Below are 19,612 nucleotides of genomic sequence, written 5' to 3'. Positions count from 1 at the left end.
ACATATATATTTCCTTCTTTCCTTTTTCTTAACTTTCTTTTTAACTTTTTTTTTTTTCCTGTAATTAATATTTGTATTTTTCCAGAAAAAGATTTTCAATGACAACAAAGGCTACACAGTAAGTATATTCCATTCATTTTGCTTCCACAATACATCTGCTTTTCTTATGCCCAAAACCATTTTGTCCTTCCAAAAATACATAAATAAATAACTTAGACACAACTTAATACACTGTTCAACAGACACTTCATTATGTTTAAAAATCAAAATGTTTCTCACCTTCCAAATTGCCATCTTTACACATGTTATTATCACCCACACCACCTTAAAATCTTCTTCCTTTACACCCATCCCATAGAACACCCTGTTAAAATCTAAAAAATTAACATTACTCACAGCTTTAATCAGATTGCACATTTTCCTCCAGACTTTTTGTGCAAACTCGCAATTCCAGAATACGTGCATAGGAGTCTCACTACCTCCACATCTCTGTCTTGGACATTTTTCAAAACGAACAAGACCACGTCTATGCTGAAATTCTCGTGTCGGTAAGCAATCCTTTATTATACACCATAACAAATCTTTATGTTCATTTGATAAGAACACATAGTTTACATTCAGCCAAATCCTGTCCACTATCTTTGGCATAAAGTGCTCCACTGGACTAGTGTTTAACCTTCCTTCCAAGACTTGTAATATCTTTTTATGACACCTCAGTACCTTAAGATCAAAACCTTTTAGATCATAATCTCTCAAAATCTTTTCCAGCACAACATAGTTACTTGGGGGTAAAAATCTATAAGGTCTATTCAATCTCATGTCCACCCACTTATATTTTCTTATATAGAAACCCAAATTATAAATAGAAAAGGCTTTAAGCTTCGATTCTGACCCTAATAAAATATTTATGCAGTTTGCCATATACTTTGCATATAAAAAGGCTTTGATATCAGGATAACCTTTACCGCCTTTCTTTTTTGGCTTATACAATTCTTCGCGCTTAACCCTTTCCATTTTTGATCTCCATAAAAAATTAAAACATACTTTAATAATTTTTTTCATCGCATTGACAGGTGGAATAAAAATGGTTGCAACATATAAAATCATTGGGAGTAAAACCTGCTTGATAATTAAAATCTTCCCTTCCAACGTTAGCTCTCTCAGATTCCAAAAAGACACCTTTTTCCTAACCCTCTCCAACAGTGATTCCCAATTTTTTACATTTCCACACTCTTCCGAAAAATAGATGCCTAAAATCTTTGCTTCAAAGACTCTCAATAATTTACAATCGGATTCTAAGATAAAACCGCCCATCGTTAAAACACCAGATTTCTCCAAATTGATCTTAAAACCTGATGCCGCCCCAAACCATTCAACCGTTCTTAAAACCCTATTCATACTTCTTAAATCTTTTACAAAAACAGTCACATCATCCATAAAAGCCACCACTTTAACCTGCTCTCCCCAACTCCCAGGAATAAAAAAACCATTAATCACTTTGTCTTTCCTAAAAGCAGTTAAAAGAGGCTCAATCGCACAGATAAAAAGAATAGGGGATAAGGGGCATCCCTGTTTCACCCCACAATTAATCTTTACACTTCCAGATAAAAACCCATTTACAGATACTTTACTAAAACATGCTTGATACAAGGATTTAATACGTTTACTAAAATCATCCGGGCAACCCATTCTCCTTAAAACATCGAATAAAAAATCATGGGCGACTCTATCATAAGCCTTTTCAAAATCCAGAGTAATTAACGCCATCTTCTGTCTTCTATCGGAAACATCCCATATTATGTCTCTAATTAAAATCAACGAGTCACTGATCTTCCGCGTTGGAACTGCACACGTTTGGTCTATATCTATCACCGAACTCACCACTTTCTTTAATCTATTTGCCAACAGCTTCGCATAAACTTTATAATCTGTATTTAAAAGAGTAATCGGTCTCCAGTTTTTTAGCAATTCTCTATCACCTCTTTTGTATAATAAAACAATTACCCCCTCCAACCATGACTCCGGGACACGACATAAAGACTCAACTTTTAAAAACATTTCATAAAATTCATTCCCCACAATATCCCATAATATTTTATAAAACTCAATGGGTAACCCATCCGACCCTGGTGTCTTACCGTTTTGCAATGTATTAACTGTATTAAAAACTTCTTCTTTTGAAATACCCTCTGATAATAATAATTTATTTTCCTTAGTAAAACACTTATCCAACCCTCCTAAAAAATGCTCCTTCAAAGACCTATCTGTATTTTTTGCTGAAAACAGGTTATCATAAAATTCTTTCACTTTCATCTTTTTCCCCTCCAAACTCCTTTCCCCCTCTAAAACCCCCATAAAGGCCTTTTTCTCACAGATTTTTTTAAAAAAGAATTTAGTACATTTCTCGTCTTCCTCCAACACCTTCACACGAGAATTAAAGATAATTTCTTTTCCTTTTTCTCTCAGACATTTTTGAATTTTTTCCTTCGTCACCATAATTTCCTCCTCCACATTAACTCCATTATTCCTAAACTGATACAGACACTGTAGATTTGCATTAAGGTTATTGTATGACTGTCGCTTATCCGCAGCTTTCCTCTTGCCTACTTCCATAAAGAATAATTTAACTTCCTTTTTCATGTAGTCCCACCATTTAAAAGTAGAGTCAAAACATTTCTTTTCTAATTTCAGTTTCTCAAAGAAAAATTTAAAATCCTCCCTTACCTCCTTATGCTGTAACAATGATACATTCAGTTTCCAATGAGATGGCCTTTTTCCCTCATCCGCCTCTACCATCAGTGTACATTCAATTATTCTATGATCAGAAAAAGGTGCTTTATGCGTTTTAAAATTAGAACAAGTAAAATCCTTGGATATAAACAAATAATCTATTCTCGAGGAACAACCTCTTCCTTCCCAAGTAATTTCATACTCCTTCTTCTGCCCGTCCAACCACCAAGCATCTTTTAGGTTAAAAGAAGATAAAATACCCTTGAGACAAGAAACCGAACCATCTTTTACATTATTTAGTTGACAATTAAAATCTCCCCCTAAAATTACTGGAACTACACCTGGGATAAAAAGCTGCAAAATTTCAAACAAATGTAACCTTAAAACTTTTTCTGTATTGGCATAAATATTAAAACATCTATATTTCTTCCCATTCCTTTCTACATCCACTCTTAGAATCCTACCAGGGTATATTTCTTCGTAGTTGGTAATCTCCCATTCCCTGGAACATATAAAACCAACCCCATCACTTCTGAATTCATTCCCGCCTGAAAAACATAAATTACCCTTCCATATACCCCGTAAAAAATCATAATTTAACTTCTTTGACAAATTACATTCTTGAAGAAATACAAAATCAAAATTTTCATTATTAAAATAGTCATAAATCACAGTTCTTTTATATAAGTCATTGAAACCCTGAACATTCAGGGAAGCCGCCCTGATCATCTTTTAGTGACTGGCACCGGGCTATCTCCCCCGCCCTCATCGGATTGCAAAGCACTTTCATCGATACTCAGCCCTTCCGACTCTGATGTACTGGAAATGTCAAAATCCTTTTCACAAGCAAATACTTTTACTACACATGGCCCTACACCACGCTCTTTATCATCTACACTTCTTTTCAAAATTTTTGATGAATCCATCCTTTCCTGACCACAGGGTATACTCTGAGATAAAAACTCCCTAGGGGAAGGCCCTATTACAGGCAGGCTTTGACTTTTCACTACCACCACCTTTCCCCCTGCGCCTCCCTTTTTTACTTCACCCCCTTGTTCTTTTATATTACTCTCTTTGCTTGGTGGAGGGACTTTCTGCATTAATTGTCCCACACCCACCAGCACAGACTTCAATTCTTCAATCCTCTGTTCTTCATTCTTCTTTTCTTCTTTCTTCTTTTCTTCTTTCTTCTGCTCTTCCTTCTCCCGACCTTCTTTCTTCTGCTCTTCTCTGTTCTTATCTTCTTCTAACTCCTTCTCCTTCTTCCTTTCTTCCATCTTTCTTTTCTCATCCTCCTCCGACCTCCTCCCTCTCTCTTCTTTCTTTCTCTTCTCTTCTTCCGGTGTTTTCTTCTTCTTTACTTTTCTCACCTCCTCCATTTCCTGCTCATCAGTTCTCTTTTCACTTGCTTCCTCACCATCCTCGGCTTCATTCTGCCGATGTTCTGATGAAGTATCCATCTCCTCCTCGCCTCCTTTCTTCTTATTTGGACATGCATCCTCCTGATGAGCTGAACCGGGACACCTACAACACTTTTTGCACACAATATCCAAATGTCCATATTTACGGCACCCATAACAGTAATTAGGCATACCCGAAAAAAACAGATATCCACGGCTACGATTAACATAGACATTTGGTGGTGGTCTAAGTACCCCACCTTCTTCTTCTGGGTCCTTCTTGAAGGCTACCAGAAAAACCCTTTTTCCGTTCCACACTCCGAACCTAGTTTCCCCACGTTTTCTTGGGATAACTTTCTCACAATATGCACTTAGATAGTTTATTACTTCACTATCAGTAACAAATGGACTGAACAAATGTATTGTTAGCAGTTTCATGGAGAACTGAAAGGAGGGAATCACTCTCACTCCAACAAAAAGCTCGTTCTCCCTATTAACTTCATAGAGAGTATAGGCTCTTTCACACTGAGAGTTCCCCATTAAAGTTAAATCATATATCCCTCTCGAAAAAAAGGATTGAAAACAAAAAAGTTCCTCCTTTTCAATCTTCAGAAATTTACAAATCTCTCTGAAGATAAACTCGGAATCCTTTTCCTGCCGATAACCAGGAGCCACCAACAAACGGAGTGTATCCTTCAAAGGATAATCCTCTGAAAAATAGTCATTGGAATTGTTCTCCCGATTTTCCCTCCTACCTCCAAATGGCCTCTTCGATTCCATATTCTTTTCCTCCTTCTTTTTCCACAGATGATCAGGAAAAAAAACGACACAGCAGATCGCAGCTCCACCCGGATTTCAATCCTCTTCGTCCTACCGACCTCCACACCACGAAAAAGAACCGTCCTCCAGGAAGAAAAGGCAAATCTAGACTTTGCTCCACACCCAATAGCAGCAGCTGGACCAAGATCCAGAAGGCCGAGTGCAAAGATCCACCTAGATCACCTTGGCCAAATGACGCAACCCACTACAGATCGCAGCCAAAAGGCCGAGAAGCGATAACCAGAATTGGTTTCAAACTACGGAGCCACCCAAGGATCCTGAAAAGTCCATTTGTGGAGATGAGCTCCTGGACTCCCGTTAAGAAGACATGTTGTCAACCTCTAGATCCCTTACATGCCTGCACTTTTCGGCTTGCTGCTGCTGCAATCCACGCGTTTTAGATCTGCATAACTCCACCTCTTTAAACACAGCACCTTCACCCCCTGCTGTTCCCACCCGCCTCAACACCGTTGGAAGGGAGGAGAACCAATTAAGGCGGGGGGTGGGGTGGAACGAGCAGCTGTCTACCCTTAGCAGGAGGGCTCCTGATTACATACCTCTCCTGCTGCTGCTGCTGCTGGCTGTCCAGCAGCAGACTGAAGGTGGCTGCTGCTGTGCACAGGTATATAAAGGCTCAGAGCCTATTATGACACGCGCAGCCAGCGTTCCATTGCCACATTCCATCTACTGCAGGCAGGATACCTGGCTGGCTGAATGTCGCTGAGAAGCTCACAGAGACCGCCATAAGCAACAGTTTAACAGAATGCCACAGACTAATCAACCAAACTTTTTTTGTTGGGTTCTCTTTTATAGTCTGCAGGCATTAAATGAAAGAAGTCAGTGTTCCAGCAGAAGGAGACAACGTTTCAGAAAAGGCATTGTAGCAAACCAAAAAAGAAATTTTAAGCGCAGCAGAGTAACCAGCGCACATACCTGTTAGCTCAGGTGAGTTTAAAAGGCTGCTGTTGATAACAAGGGCATTTGCTAAATAGATGGTGTGTGTGCAACAATATACTGAAAGGTCAATTATATTGTGCAGCTTATCTCACCACCTGTAGTTATTTAGGTGAAAGCTCATAAATGCTTGCCTAATATGTCTGTTTATCCAAAAGGAAGTAAAAAGGGAGAGCTAGAAAGATAGCATTGCATCACATTACATGGCAATGCAATGCACAGTTGCTGAAGTTGAACCAAAATGAGCTTGTAATCTGGCTTCTGCAACTTTGAACATGAAAAATCCAATGAGGAGAAGAAAAGCAAAGCCAAAGAGTCCATCCCAAAATCCGACAAACAAGCAAAATGAACAAAAAACATTGAATTCAATTCTTTCTGATTTTAGAAACTGCATTAAAGAAGGGGTGCACCGGTCCTGGAGATACTGCAATACCAGGTCAATGCGTGGAGTGGACAGAGCAAGCTCTTTTTCCATCTCCCTGTTCTAAAAATCCATTTAATATATGGTCCCCAGATAGGGGACGTATCAGATATTAAACTGATAAGAACAGATACTACACTTGATCTTAGCCAAAAGGCCGAGAAGCGATAACCAGAATTGGTTTCAAACTACGGAGCCACCCAAGGATCCTGAAAAGTCCATTTGTGGAGATGAGCTCCTGGACTCCCGTTAAGAAGACATGTTGTCAACCTCTAGATCCCTTACATGCCTGCACTTTTCGGCTTGCTGCTGCTGCAATCCACGCGTTTTAGATCTGCATAACTCCACCTCTTTAAACACAGCACCTTCACCCCCTGCTGTTCCCACCCGCCTCAACACCGTTGGAAGGGAGGAGAACCAATTAAGGCGGGGGGTGGGGTGGAACGAGCAGCTGTCTACCCTTAGCAGGAGGGCTCCTGATTACATACCTCTCCTGCTGCTGCTGCTGCTGGCTGTCCAGCAGCAGACTGAAGGTGGCTGCTGCTGTGCACAGGTATATAAAGGCTCAGAGCCTATTATGACACGCGCAGCCAGCGTTCCATTGCCACATTCCATCTACTGCAGGCAGGATACCTGGCTGGCTGAATGTCGCTGAGAAGCTCACAGAGACCGCCATAAGCAACAGTTTAACAGAATGCCACAGACTAATCAACCAAACTTTTTGGGTTGGGTTCTCTTTTATAGTCTGCAGGCATTAAATGAAAGAAGTCAGTGTTCCAGCAGAAGGAGACAACGTTTCAGAAAAGGCATTGTAGCAAACCAAAAAAGAAATTTTAAGCGCAGCAGAGTAACCAGCGCACATACCTGTTAGCTCAGGTGAGTTTAAAAGGCTGCTGTTGATAACAAGGGCATTTGCTAAATAGATGGTGTGTGTGCAACAATATACTGAAAGGTCAATTATATTGTGCAGCTTATCTCACCACCTGTAGTTATTTAGGTGAAAGCTCCAAAATGCTTGCCTAATATGTCTGTTTATCCAAAAGGAAGTAAAAAGGGAGAGCTAGAAAGATAGCATTGCATCACATTACATGGCAATGCAATGCACAGTTGCTGAAGTTGAACCAAAATGAGCTTGTAATCTGGCTTCTGCAACTTTGAACATGAAAAATCCAATGAGGAGAAGAAAAGCAAAGCCAAAGAGTCCATCCCAAAATCCGACAAACAAGCAAAATGAACAAAAAACATTGAATTCAATTCTTTCTGATTTTAGAAACTGCATTAAAGAAGGGGTGCACCGGTCCTGGAGATACTGCAATACCAGGTCAATGCGTGGAGTGGACAGAGCAAGCTCTTTTTCCATCTCCCTGTTCTAAAAATCCATTTAATATATGGTCCCCAGATAGGGGACGTATCAGATATTAAACTGATAAGAACAGATACTACACTTGATCTTAGCCAAAAGGCCGAGAAGCGATAACCAGAATTGGTTTCAAACTACGGAGCCACCCAAGGATCCTGAAAAGTCCATTTGTGGAGATGAGCTCCTGGACTCCCGTTAAGAAGACATGTTGTCAACCTCTAGATCCCTTACATGCCTGCACTTTTCGGCTTGCTGCTGCTGCAATCCACGCGTTTTAGATCTGCATAACTCCACCTCTTTAAACACAGCACCTTCACCCCCTGCTGTTCCCACCCGCCTCAACACCGTTGGAAGGGAGGAGAACCAATTAAGGCGGGGGGTGGGGTGGAACGAGCAGCTGTCTACCCTTAGCAGGAGGGCTCCTGATTACATACCTCTCCTGCTGCTGCTGCTGCTGGCTGTCCAGCAGCAGACTGAAGGTGGCTGCTGCTGTGCACAGGTATATAAAGGCTCAGAGCCTATTATGACACGCGCAGCCAGCGTTCCATTGCCACATTCCATCTACTGCAGGCAGGATACCTGGCTGGCTGAATGTCGCTGAGAAGCTCACAGAGACCGCCATAAGCAACAGTTTAACAGAATGCCACAGACTAATCAACCAAACTTTTTGGGTTGTGTTCTCTTTTATAGTCTGCAGGCATTAAATGAAAGAAGTCAGTGTTCCAGCAGAAGGAGACAACGTTTCAGAAAAGGCATTGTAGCAAACCAAAAAAGAAATTTTAAGCGCAGCAGAGTAACCAGCGCACATACCTGTTAGCTCAGGTGAGTTTAAAAGGCTGCTGTTGATAACAAGGGCATTTGCTAAATAGATGGTGTGTGTGCAACAATATACTGAAAGGTCAATTATATTGTGCAGCTTATCTCACCACCTGTAGTTATTTAGGTGAAAGCTCCAAAATGCTTGCCTAATATGTCTGTTTATCCAAAAGGAAGTAAAAAGGGAGAGCTAGAAAGATAGCATTGCATCACATTACATGGCAATGCAATGCACAGTTGCTGAAGTTGAACCAAAATGAGCTTGTAATCTGGCTTCTGCAACTTTGAACATGAAAAATCCAATGAGGAGAAGAAAAGCAAAGCCAAAGAGTCCATCCCAAAATCCGACAAACAAGCAAAATGAACAAAAAACATTGAATTCAATTCTTTCTGATTTTAGAAACTGCATTAAAGAAGGGGTGCACCGGTCCTGGAGATACTGCAATACCAGGTCAATGCGTGGAGTGGACAGAGCAAGCTCTTTTTCCATCTCCCTGTTCTAAAAATCCATTTAATATATGGTCCCCAGATAGGGGACGTATCAGATATTAAACTGATAAGAACAGATACTACACTTGATCTTAGCCAAAAGGCCGAGAAGCGATAACCAGAATTGGTTTCAAACTACGGAGCCACCCAAGGATCCTGAAAAGTCCATTTGTGGAGATGAGCTCCTGGACTCCCGTTAAGAAGACATGTTGTCAACCTCTAGATCCCTTACATGCCTGCACTTTTCGGCTTGCTGCTGCTGCAATCCACGCGTTTTAGATCTGCATAACTCCACCTCTTTAAACACAGCACCTTCACCCCCTGCTGTTCCCACCCGCCTCAACACCGTTGGAAGGGAGGAGAACCAATTAAGGCGGGGGGTGGGGTGGAACGAGCAGCTGTCTACCCTTAGCAGGAGGGCTCCTGATTACATACCTCTCCTGCTGCTGCTGCTGCTGGCTGTCCAGCAGCAGACTGAAGGTGGCTGCTGCTGTGCACAGGTATATAAAGGCTCAGAGCCTATTATGACACGCGCAGCCAGCGTTCCATTGCCACATTCCATCTACTGCAGGCAGGATACCTGGCTGGCTGAATGTCGCTGAGAAGCTCACAGAGACCGCCATAAGCAACAGTTTAACAGAATGCCACAGACTAATCAACCAAACTTTTTGGGTTGGGTTCTCTTTTATAGTCTGCAGGCATTAAATGAAAGAAGTCAGTGTTCCAGCAGAAGGAGACAACGTTTCAGAAAAGGCATTGTAGCAAACCAAAAAAGAAATTTTAAGCGCAGCAGAGTAACCAGCGCACATACCTGTTAGCTCAGGTGAGTTTAAAAGGCTGCTGTTGATAACAAGGGCATTTGCTAAATAGATGGTGTGTGTGCAACAATATACTGAAAGGTCAATTATATTGTGCAGCTTATCTCACCACCTGTAGTTATTTAGGTGAAAGCTCCAAAATGCTTGCCTAATATGTCTGTTTATCCAAAAGGAAGTAAAAAGGGAGAGCTAGAAAGATAGCATTGCATCACATTACATGGCAATGCAATGCACAGTTGCTGAAGTTGAACCAAAATGAGCTTGTAATCTGGCTTCTGCAACTTTGAACATGAAAAATCCAATGAGGAGAAGAAAAGCAAAGCCAAAGAGTCCATCCCAAAATCCGACAAACAAGCAAAATGAACAAAAAACATTGAATTCAATTCTTTCTGATTTTAGAAACTGCATTAAAGAAGGGGTGCACCGGTCCTGGAGATACTGCAATACCAGGTCAATGCGTGGAGTGGACAGAGCAAGCTCTTTTTCCATCTCCCTGTTCTAAAAATCCATTTAATATATGGTCCCCAGATAGGGGACGTATCAGATATTAAACTGATAAGAACAGATACTACACTTGATCTTAGCCAAAAGGCCGAGAAGCGATAACCAGAATTGGTTTCAAACTACGGAGCCACCCAAGGATCCTGAAAAGTCCATTTGTGGAGATGAGCTCCTGGACTCCCGTTAAGAAGACATGTTGTCAACCTCTAGATCCCTTACATGCCTGCACTTTTCGGCTTGCTGCTGCTGCAATCCACGCGTTTTAGATCTGCATAACTCCACCTCTTTAAACACAGCACCTTCACCCCCTGCTGTTCCCACCCGCCTCAACACCGTTGGAAGGGAGGAGAACCAATTAAGGCGGGGGGTGGGGTGGAACGAGCAGCTGTCTACCCTTAGCAGGAGGGCTCCTGATTACATACCTCTCCTGCTGCTGCTGCTGCTGGCTGTCCAGCAGCAGACTGAAGGTGGCTGCTGCTGTGCACAGGTATATAAAGGCTCAGAGCCTATTATGACACGCGCAGCCAGCGTTCCATTGCCACATTCCATCTACTGCAGGCAGGATACCTGGCTGGCTGAATGTCGCTGAGAAGCTCACAGAGACCGCCATAAGCAACAGTTTAACAGAATGCCACAGACTAATCAACCAAACTTTTTGGGTTGTGTTCTCTTTTATAGTCTGCAGGCATTAAATGAAAGAAGTCAGTGTTCCAGCAGAAGGAGACAACGTTTCAGAAAAGGCATTGTAGCAAACCAAAAAAGAAATTTTAAGCGCAGCAGAGTAACCAGCGCACATACCTGTTAGCTCAGGTGAGTTTAAAAGGCTGCTGTTGATAACAAGGGCATTTGCTAAATAGATGGTGTGTGTGCAACAATATACTGAAAGGTCAATTATATTGTGCAGCTTATCTCACCACCTGTAGTTATTTAGGTGAAAGCTCCAAAATGCTTGCCTAATATGTCTGTTTATCCAAAAGGAAGTAAAAAGGGAGAGCTAGAAAGATAGCATTGCATCACATTACATGGCAATGCAATGCACAGTTGCTGAAGTTGAACCAAAATGAGCTTGTAATCTGGCTTCTGCAACTTTGAACATGAAAAATCCAATGAGGAGAAGAAAAGCAAAGCCAAAGAGTCCATCCCAAAATCCGACAAACAAGCAAAATGAACAAAAAACATTGAATTCAATTCTTTCTGATTTTAGAAACTGCATTAAAGAAGGGGTGCACCGGTCCTGGAGATACTGCAATACCAGGTCAATGCGTGGAGTGGACAGAGCAAGCTCTTTTTCCATCTCCCTGTTCTAAAAATCCATTTAATATATGGTCCCCAGATAGGGGACGTATCAGATATTAAACTGATAAGAACAGATACTACACTTGATCTTAGCCAAAAGGCCGAGAAGCGATAACCAGAATTGGTTTCAAACTACGGAGCCACCCAAGGATCCTGAAAAGTCCATTTGTGGAGATGAGCTCCTGGACTCCCGTTAAGAAGACATGTTGTCAACCTCTAGATCCCTTACATGCCTGCACTTTTCGGCTTGCTGCTGCTGCAATCCACGCGTTTTAGATCTGCATAACTCCACCTCTTTAAACACAGCACCTTCACCCCCTGCTGTTCCCACCCGCCTCAACACCGTTGGAAGGGAGGAGAACCAATTAAGGCGGGGGGTGGGGTGGAACGAGCAGCTGTCTACCCTTAGCAGGAGGGCTCCTGATTACATACCTCTCCTGCTGCTGCTGGCTGTCCAGCAGCAGACTGAAGGTGGCTGCTGCTGTGCACAGGTATATAAAGGCTCAGAGCCTATTATGACACGCGCAGCCAGCGTTCCATTGCCACATTCCATCTACTGCAGGCAGGATACCTGGCTGGCTGAATGTCGCTGAGAAGCTCACAGAGACCGCCATAAGCAACAGTTTAACAGAATGCCACAGACTAATCAACCAAACTTTTTGGGTTGGGTTCTCTTTTATAGTCTGCAGGCATTAAATGAAAGAAGTCAGTGTTCCAGCAGAAGGAGACAACGTTTCAGAAAAGGCATTGTAGCAAACCAAAAAAGAAATTTTAAGCGCAGCAGAGTAACCAGCGCACATACCTGTTAGCTCAGGTGAGTTTAAAAGGCTGCTGTTGATAACAAGGGCATTTGCTAAATAGATGGTGTGTGTGCAACAATATACTGAAAGGTCAATTATATTGTGCAGCTTATCTCACCACCTGTAGTTATTTAGGTGAAAGCTCCAAAATGCTTGCCTAATATGTCTGTTTATCCAAAAGGAAGTAAAAAGGGAGAGCTAGAAAGATAGCATTGCATCACATTACATGGCAATGCAATGCACAGTTGCTGAAGTTGAACCAAAATGAGCTTGTAATCTGGCTTCTGCAACTTTGAACATGAAAAATCCAATGAGGAGAAGAAAAGCAAAGCCAAAGAGTCCATCCCAAAATCCGACAAACAAGCAAAATGAACAAAAAACATTGAATTCAATTCTTTCTGATTTTAGAAACTGCATTAAAGAAGGGGTGCACCGGTCCTGGAGATACTGCAATACCAGGTCAATGCGTGGAGTGGACAGAGCAAGCTCTTTTTCCATCTCCCTGTTCTAAAAATCCATTTAATATATGGTCCCCAGATAGGGGACGTATCAGATATTAAACTGATAAGAACAGATACTACACTTGATCTTAGCCAAAAGGCCGAGAAGCGATAACCAGAATTGGTTTCAAACTACGGAGCCACCCAAGGATCCTGAAAAGTCCATTTGTGGAGATGAGCTCCTGGACTCCCGTTAAGAAGACATGTTGTCAACCTCTAGATCCCTTACATGCCTGCACTTTTCGGCTTGCTGCTGCTGCAATCCACGCGTTTTAGATCTGCATAACTCCACCTCTTTAAACACAGCACCTTCACCCCCTGCTGTTCCCACCCGCCTCAACACCGTTGGAAGGGAGGAGAACCAATTAAGGCGGGGGGTGGGGTGGAACGAGCAGCTGTCTACCCTTAGCAGGAGGGCTCCTGATTACATACCTCTCCTGCTGCTGCTGCTGCTGGCTGTCCAGCAGCAGACTGAAGGTGGCTGCTGCTGTGCACAGGTATATAAAGGCTCAGAGCCTATTATGACACGCGCAGCCAGCGTTCCATTGCCACATTCCATCTACTGCAGGCAGGATACCTGGCTGGCTGAATGTCGCTGAGAAGCTCACAGAGACCGCCATAAGCAACAGTTTAACAGAATGCCACAGACTAATCAACCAAACTTTTTGGGTTGGGTTCTCTTTTATAGTCTGCAGGCATTAAATGAAAGAAGTCAGTGTTCCAGCAGAAGGAGACAACGTTTCAGAAAAGGCATTGTAGCAAACCAAAAAAGAAATTTTAAGCGCAGCAGAGTAACCAGCGCACATACCTGTTAGCTCAGGTGAGTTTAAAAGGCTGCTGTTGATAACAAGGGCATTTGCTAAATAGATGGTGTGTGTGCAACAATATACTGAAAGGTCAATTATATTGTGCAGCTTATCTCACCACTTGTAGTTATTTAGGTGAAAGCTCCAAAATGCTTGCCTAATATGTCTGTTTATCCAAAAGGAAGTAAAAAGGGAGAGCTAGAAAGATAGCATTGCATCACATTACATGGCAATGCAATGCACAGTTGCTGAAGTTGAACCAAAATGAGCTTGTAATCTGGCTTCTGCAACTTTGAACATGAAAAATCCAATGAGGAGAAGAAAAGCAAAGCCAAAGAGTCCATCCCAAAATCCGACAAACAAGCAAAATGAACAAAAAACATTGAATTCAATTCTTTCTGATTTTAGAAACTGCATTAAAGAAGGGGTGCACCGGTCCTGGAGATACTGCAATACCAGGTCAATGCGTGGAGTGGACAGAGCAAGCTCTTTTTCCATCTCCCTGTTCTAAAAATCCATTTAATATATGGTCCCCAGATAGGGGACGTATCAGATATTAAACTGATAAGAACAGATACTACACTTGATCTTAGCCAAAAGGCCGAGAAGCGATAACCAGAATTGGTTTCAAACTACGGAGCCACCCAAGGATCCTGAAAAGTCCATTTGTGGAGATGAGCTCCTGGACTCCCGTTAAGAAGACATGTTGTCAACCTCTAGATCCCTTACATGCCTGCACTTTTCGGCTTGCTGCTGCTGCAATCCACGCGTTTTAGATCTGCATAACTCCACCTCTTTAAACACAGCACCTTCACCCCCTGCTGTTCCCACCCGCCTCAACACCGTTGGAAGGGAGGAGAACCAATTAAGGCGGGGGGTGGGGTGGAACGAGCAGCTGTCTACCCTTAGCAGGAGGGCTCCTGATTACATACCTCTCCTGCTGCTGCTGCTGCTGGCTGTCCAGCAGCAGACTGAAGGTGGCTGCTGCTGTGCACAGGTATATAAAGGCTCAGAGCCTATTATGACACGCGCAGCCAGCGTTCCATTGCCACATTCCATCTACTGCAGGCAGGATACCTGGCTGGCTGAATGTCGCTGAGAAGCTCACAGAGACCGCCATAAGCAACAGTTTAACAGAATGCCACAGACTAATCAACCAAACTTTTTGGGTTGGGTTCTCTTTTATAGTCTGCAGGCATTAAATGAAAGAAGTCAGTGTTCCAGCAGAAGGAGACAACGTTTCAGAAAAGGCATTGTAGCAAACCAAAAAAGAAATTTTAAGCGCAGCAGAGTAACCAGCGCACATACCTGTTAGCTCAGGTGAGTTTAAAAGGCTGCTGTTGATAACAAGGGCATTTGCTAAATAGATGGTGTGTGTGCAACAATATACTGAAAGGTCAATTATATTGTGCAGCTTATCTCACCACCTGTAGTTATTTAGGTGAAAGCTCCAAAATGCTTGCCTAATATGTCTGTTTATCCAAAAGGAAGTAAAAAGGGAGAGCTAGAAAGATAGCATTGCATCACATTACATGGCAATGCAATGCACAGTTGCTGAAGTTGAACCAAAATGAGCTTGTAATCTGGCTTCTGCAACTTTGAACATGAAAAATCCAATGAGGAGAAGAAAAGCAAAGCCAAAGAGTCCATCCCAAAATCCGACAAACAAGCAAAATGAACAAAAAACATTGAATTCAATTCTTTCTGATTTTAGAAACTGCATTAAAGAAGGGGTGCACCGGTCCTGGAGATACTGCAATACCAGGTCAATGCGTGGAGTGGACAGAGCAAGCTCTTTTTCCATCTCCCTGTTCTAAAAATCCATTTAATATATGGTCCCCAGATAGGGGACGTATCAGATATTAAACTGATAAGAACAGATACTACACTTGATCTTAGCCAAAAGGCCGAGAAGCGATAACCAGAATTGGTTTCAAACTACGGAGCCACCCAAGGATCCTGAAAAGTCCATTTGTGGAGATGAGCTCCTGGACTCCCGTTAAGAAGACATGTTGTCAACCTCTAGATCCCTTACATGCCTGCACTTTTCGGCTTGCTGCTGCTGCAATCCACGCGTTTTAGATCTGCATAACTCCACCTCTTTAAACACAGCACCTTCACCCCCTGCTGTTCCCACCCGCCTCAACACCGTTGGAAGGGAGGAGAACCAATTAAGGCGGGGGGTGGGGTGGAACGAGCAGCTGTCTACCCTTAGCAGGAGGGCTCCTGATTACATACCTCTCCTGCTGCTGCTGGCTGTCCAGCAGCAGACTGAAGGTGGCTGCTGCTGTGCACAGGTATATAAAGGCTCAGAGCCTATTATGACACGCGCAGCCAGCGTTCCATTGCCACATTCCATCTACTGCAGGCAGGATACCTGGCTGGCTGAATGTCGCTGAGAAGCTCACAGAGACCGCCATAAGCAACAGTTTAACAGAATGCCACAGACTAATCAACCAAACTTTTTGGGTTGGGTTCTCTTTTATAGTCTGCAGGCATTAAATGAAAGAAGTCAGTGTTCCAGCAGAAGGAGACAACGTTTCAGAAAAGGCATTGTAGCAAACCAAAAAAGAAATTTTAAGCGCAGCAGAGTAACCAGCACACATACCTGTTAGCTCAGGTGAGTTTAAAAGGCTGCTGTTGATAACAAGGGCATTTGCTAAATAGATGGTGTGTGTGCAACAATATACTGAAAGGTCAATTATATTGTGCAGCTTATCTCACCACCTGTAGTTATTTAGGTGAAAGCTCCAAAATGCTTGCCTAATATGTCTGTTTATCCAAAAGGAAGTAAAAAGGGAGAGCTAGAAAGATAGCATTGCATCACATTACATGGCAATGCAATGCACAGTTGCTGAAGTTGAACCAAAATGAGCTTGTAATCTGGCTTCTGCAACTTTGAACATGAAAAATCCAATGAGGAGAAGAAAAGCAAAGCCAAAGAGTCCATCCCAAAATCCGACAAACAAGCAAAATGAACAAAAAACATTGAATTCAATTCTTTCTGATTTTAGAAACTGCATTAAAGAAGGGGTGCACCGGTCCTGGAGATACTGCAATACCAGGTCAATGCGTGGAGTGGACAGAGCAAGCTCTTTTTCCATCTCCCTGTTCTAAAAATCCATTTAATATATGGTCCCCAGATAGGGGACGTATCAGATATTAAACTGATAAGAACAGATACTACACTTGATCTTAGCCAAAAGGCCGAGAAGCGATAACCAGAATTGGTTTCAAACTACGGAGCCACCCAAGGATCCTGAAAAGTCCATTTGTGGAGATGAGCTCCTGGACTCCCGTTAAGAAGACATGTTGTCAACCTCTAGATCCCTTACATGCCTGCACTTTTCGGCTTGCTGCTGCTGCAATCCACGCGTTTTAGATCTGCATAACTCCACCTCTTTAAACACAGCACCTTCACCCCCTGCTGTTCCCACCCGCCTCAACACCGTTGAAAGGGAGGAGAACCAATTAAGGCGGGGGGTGGGGTGGAACGAGCAGCTGTCTACCCTTAGCAGGAGGGCTCCTGATTACATACCTCTCCTGCTGCTGCTGCTGATGGCTGTCCAGCAGCAGACTGAAGGTGGCTGCTGCTGTGCACAGGTATATAAAGGCTCAGAGCCTATTATGACACGCGCAGCCAGCGTTCCATTGCCACATTCCATCTACTGCAGACAGGATACCTGGCTGGCTGAATGTCGCTGAGAAGCTCACAGAGACCGCCATAAGCAACAGTTTAACAGAATGCCACAGACTAATCAACCAAACTTTTTGGGTTGGGTTCTCTTTTATAGTCTGCAGGCATTAAATGAAAGAAGTCAGTGTTCCAGCAGAAGGAGACAACGTTTCAGAAAAGGCATTGTAGCAAACCAAAAAAGAAATTTTAAGCGCAGCAGAGTAACCAGCGCACATACCTGTTAGCTCAGGTGAGTTTAAAAGGCTGCTGTTGATAACAAGGGCATTTGCTAAATAGATGGTGTGTGTGCAACAATATACTGAAAGGTCAATTATATTGTGCAGCTTATCTCACCACCTGTAGTTATTTAGGTGAAAGCTCCAAAATGCTTGCCTAATATGTCTGTTTATCCAAAAGGAAGTAAAAAGGGAGAGCTAGAAAGATAGCATTGCATCACATTACATGGCAATGCAATGCACAGTTGCTGAAGTTGAACCAAAATGAGCTTGTAATCTGGCTTCTGCAACTTTGAACATGAAAAATCCAATGAGGAGAAGAAAAGCAAAGCCAAAGAGTCCATCCCAAAATCCGACAAACAAGCAAAATGAACAAAAAACATTGAATTCAATTCTTTCTGATTTTAGAAACTGCATTAAAGAAGGGGTGCACCGGTCCTGGAGATACTGCAATACCAGGTCAATGCGTGGAGTGGACAGAGCAAGCTCTTTTTCCATCTCCCTGTTCTAAAAATCCATTTAATATATGGTCCCCAGATAGGGGACGTATCAGATATTAAACTGATAAGAACAGATACTACACTTGATCTTAGCCAAAAGGCCGAGAAGCGATAACCAGAATTGGTTTCAAACTACGGAGCCACCCAAGGATCCTGAAAAGTCCATTTGTGGAGATGAGCTCCTGGACTCCCGTTAAGAAGACATGTTGTCAACCTCTAGATCCCTTACATGCCTGCACTTTTCGGCTTGCTGCTGCTGCAATCCACGCGTTTTAGATCTGCATAACTCCACCTCTTTAAACACAGCACCTTCACCCCCTGCTGTTCCCACCCGCCTCAACACCGTTGGAAGGGAGGAGAACCAATTAAGGCGGGGGGTGGGGTGGAACGAGCAGCTGTCTACCCTTAGCAGGAGGGCTCCTGATTACATACCTCTCCTGCTGCTGCTGCTGCTGGCTGTCCAGCAGCAGACTGAAGGTGGCTGCTGCTGTGCACAGGTATATAAAGGCTCAGAGCCTATTATGACACGCGCAGCCAGCGTTCCATTGCCACATTCCATCTACTGCAGGCAGGATACCTGGCTGGCTGAATGTCGCTGAGAAGCTCACAGAGACCGCCATAAGCAACAGTTTAACAGAATGCCACAGACTAATCAACCAAACTTTTTGGGTTGGGTTCTCTTTTATAGTCTGCAGGCATTAAATGAAAGAAGTCAGTGTTCCAGCAGAAGGAGACAACGTTTCAGAAAAGGCATTGTAGCAAACCAAAAAAGAAATTTTAAGCGCAGCAGAGTAACCAGCGCACATACCTGTTAGCTCAGGTGAGTTTAAAAGGCTGCTGTTGATAACAAGGGCATTTGCTAAATAGATGGTGTGTGTGCAACAATATACTGAAAGGTCAATTATATTGTGCAGCTTATCTCACCACCTGTAGTTATTTAGGTGAAAGCTCCAAAATGCTTTCCTAATATGTCTGTTTATCCAAAAGGAAGTAAAAAGGGAGAGCTAGAAAGATAGCATTGCATCACATTACATGGCAATGCAATGCACAGTTGCTGAAGTTGAACCAAAATGAGCTTGTAATCTGGCTTCTGCAACTTTGAACATGAAAAATCCAATGAGGAGAAGAAAAGCAAAGCCAAAGAGTCCATCCCAAAATCCGACAAACAAGCAAAATGAACAAAAAACATTGAATTCAATTCTTTCTGATTTTAGAAACTGCATTAAAGAAGGGGTGCACCGGTCCTGGAGATACTGCAATACCAGGTCAATGCGTGGAGTGGACAGAGCAAGCTCTTTTTCCATCTCCCTGTTCTAAAAATCCATTTAATATATGGTCCCCAGATAGGGGACGTATCAGATATTAAACTGATAAGAACAGATTTTTTTTTTTTTTTTTTTTTCCAAACACTCAGAAATTAAGTTTTATAATCTTAAATCATATATCACCAAACTCAAGATTTTAGTTCCATCATCGTGTTTAGATATTAT

The 19,612-nt window shown here is 42.7% G+C and overlaps 11 non-coding genes across 11 annotated transcripts; all 11 read right to left on the bottom strand.

The window, feature by feature from the left end:
• Nucleotides 1-6,302: 6,302 nt before the first annotated feature.
• On the bottom strand, nt 6,303-6,493 carry LOC141275570 (U2 spliceosomal RNA). The gene has a single exon (XR_012323804.1). It is a non-coding gene; the product is annotated as a U2 spliceosomal RNA (small nuclear RNA).
• A 1,115-nt stretch (nt 6,494-7,608) lies between these two features.
• On the bottom strand, nt 7,609-7,799 carry LOC141275569 (U2 spliceosomal RNA). The gene has a single exon (XR_012323803.1). It is a non-coding gene; the product is annotated as a U2 spliceosomal RNA (small nuclear RNA).
• Nucleotides 7,800-8,914: 1,115 nt separating this feature from the next.
• On the bottom strand, nt 8,915-9,105 carry LOC141275568 (U2 spliceosomal RNA). The gene has a single exon (XR_012323802.1). It is a non-coding gene; the product is annotated as a U2 spliceosomal RNA (small nuclear RNA).
• A 1,115-nt stretch (nt 9,106-10,220) lies between these two features.
• On the bottom strand, nt 10,221-10,411 carry LOC141275565 (U2 spliceosomal RNA). Its single transcript, XR_012323800.1, has one exon. It is a non-coding gene; the product is annotated as a U2 spliceosomal RNA (small nuclear RNA).
• Nucleotides 10,412-11,526: 1,115 nt separating this feature from the next.
• On the bottom strand, nt 11,527-11,717 carry LOC141275564 (U2 spliceosomal RNA). The gene has a single exon (XR_012323799.1). It is a non-coding gene; the product is annotated as a U2 spliceosomal RNA (small nuclear RNA).
• A 1,109-nt stretch (nt 11,718-12,826) lies between these two features.
• On the bottom strand, nt 12,827-13,017 carry LOC141275563 (U2 spliceosomal RNA). The gene has a single exon (XR_012323798.1). It is a non-coding gene; the product is annotated as a U2 spliceosomal RNA (small nuclear RNA).
• Nucleotides 13,018-14,132: 1,115 nt separating this feature from the next.
• Nucleotides 14,133-14,323, bottom strand: LOC141275562 (U2 spliceosomal RNA). Its single transcript, XR_012323797.1, has one exon. It is a non-coding gene; the product is annotated as a U2 spliceosomal RNA (small nuclear RNA).
• Nucleotides 14,324-15,438: 1,115 nt separating this feature from the next.
• LOC141275561 (U2 spliceosomal RNA) lies at nt 15,439-15,629 on the bottom strand. The gene has a single exon (XR_012323796.1). It is a non-coding gene; the product is annotated as a U2 spliceosomal RNA (small nuclear RNA).
• A 1,109-nt stretch (nt 15,630-16,738) lies between these two features.
• LOC141275560 (U2 spliceosomal RNA) lies at nt 16,739-16,929 on the bottom strand. The gene has a single exon (XR_012323795.1). It is a non-coding gene; the product is annotated as a U2 spliceosomal RNA (small nuclear RNA).
• A 1,115-nt stretch (nt 16,930-18,044) lies between these two features.
• LOC141275559 (U2 spliceosomal RNA) lies at nt 18,045-18,235 on the bottom strand. The gene has a single exon (XR_012323794.1). It is a non-coding gene; the product is annotated as a U2 spliceosomal RNA (small nuclear RNA).
• Nucleotides 18,236-19,350: 1,115 nt separating this feature from the next.
• Nucleotides 19,351-19,543, bottom strand: LOC141150618 (U2 spliceosomal RNA). Its single transcript, XR_012246769.1, has one exon. It is a non-coding gene; the product is annotated as a U2 spliceosomal RNA (small nuclear RNA).
• Nucleotides 19,544-19,612: the final 69 nt, after the last annotated feature.

This window comes from Phyllobates terribilis, unplaced genomic scaffold (assembly GCF_046119375.1).
Source record: "Phyllobates terribilis strain yellow unplaced genomic scaffold, ASM4611937v1 Scaffold_5__5_contigs__length_657084704, whole genome shotgun sequence".
In the NCBI taxonomy this organism is placed as follows: domain Eukaryota; kingdom Metazoa; phylum Chordata; class Amphibia; order Anura; family Dendrobatidae; genus Phyllobates; species Phyllobates terribilis.
The sequence above is the reverse complement of the archived record's forward strand: the minus strand, read 5'-3'. Positions and strand labels throughout refer to the sequence as shown.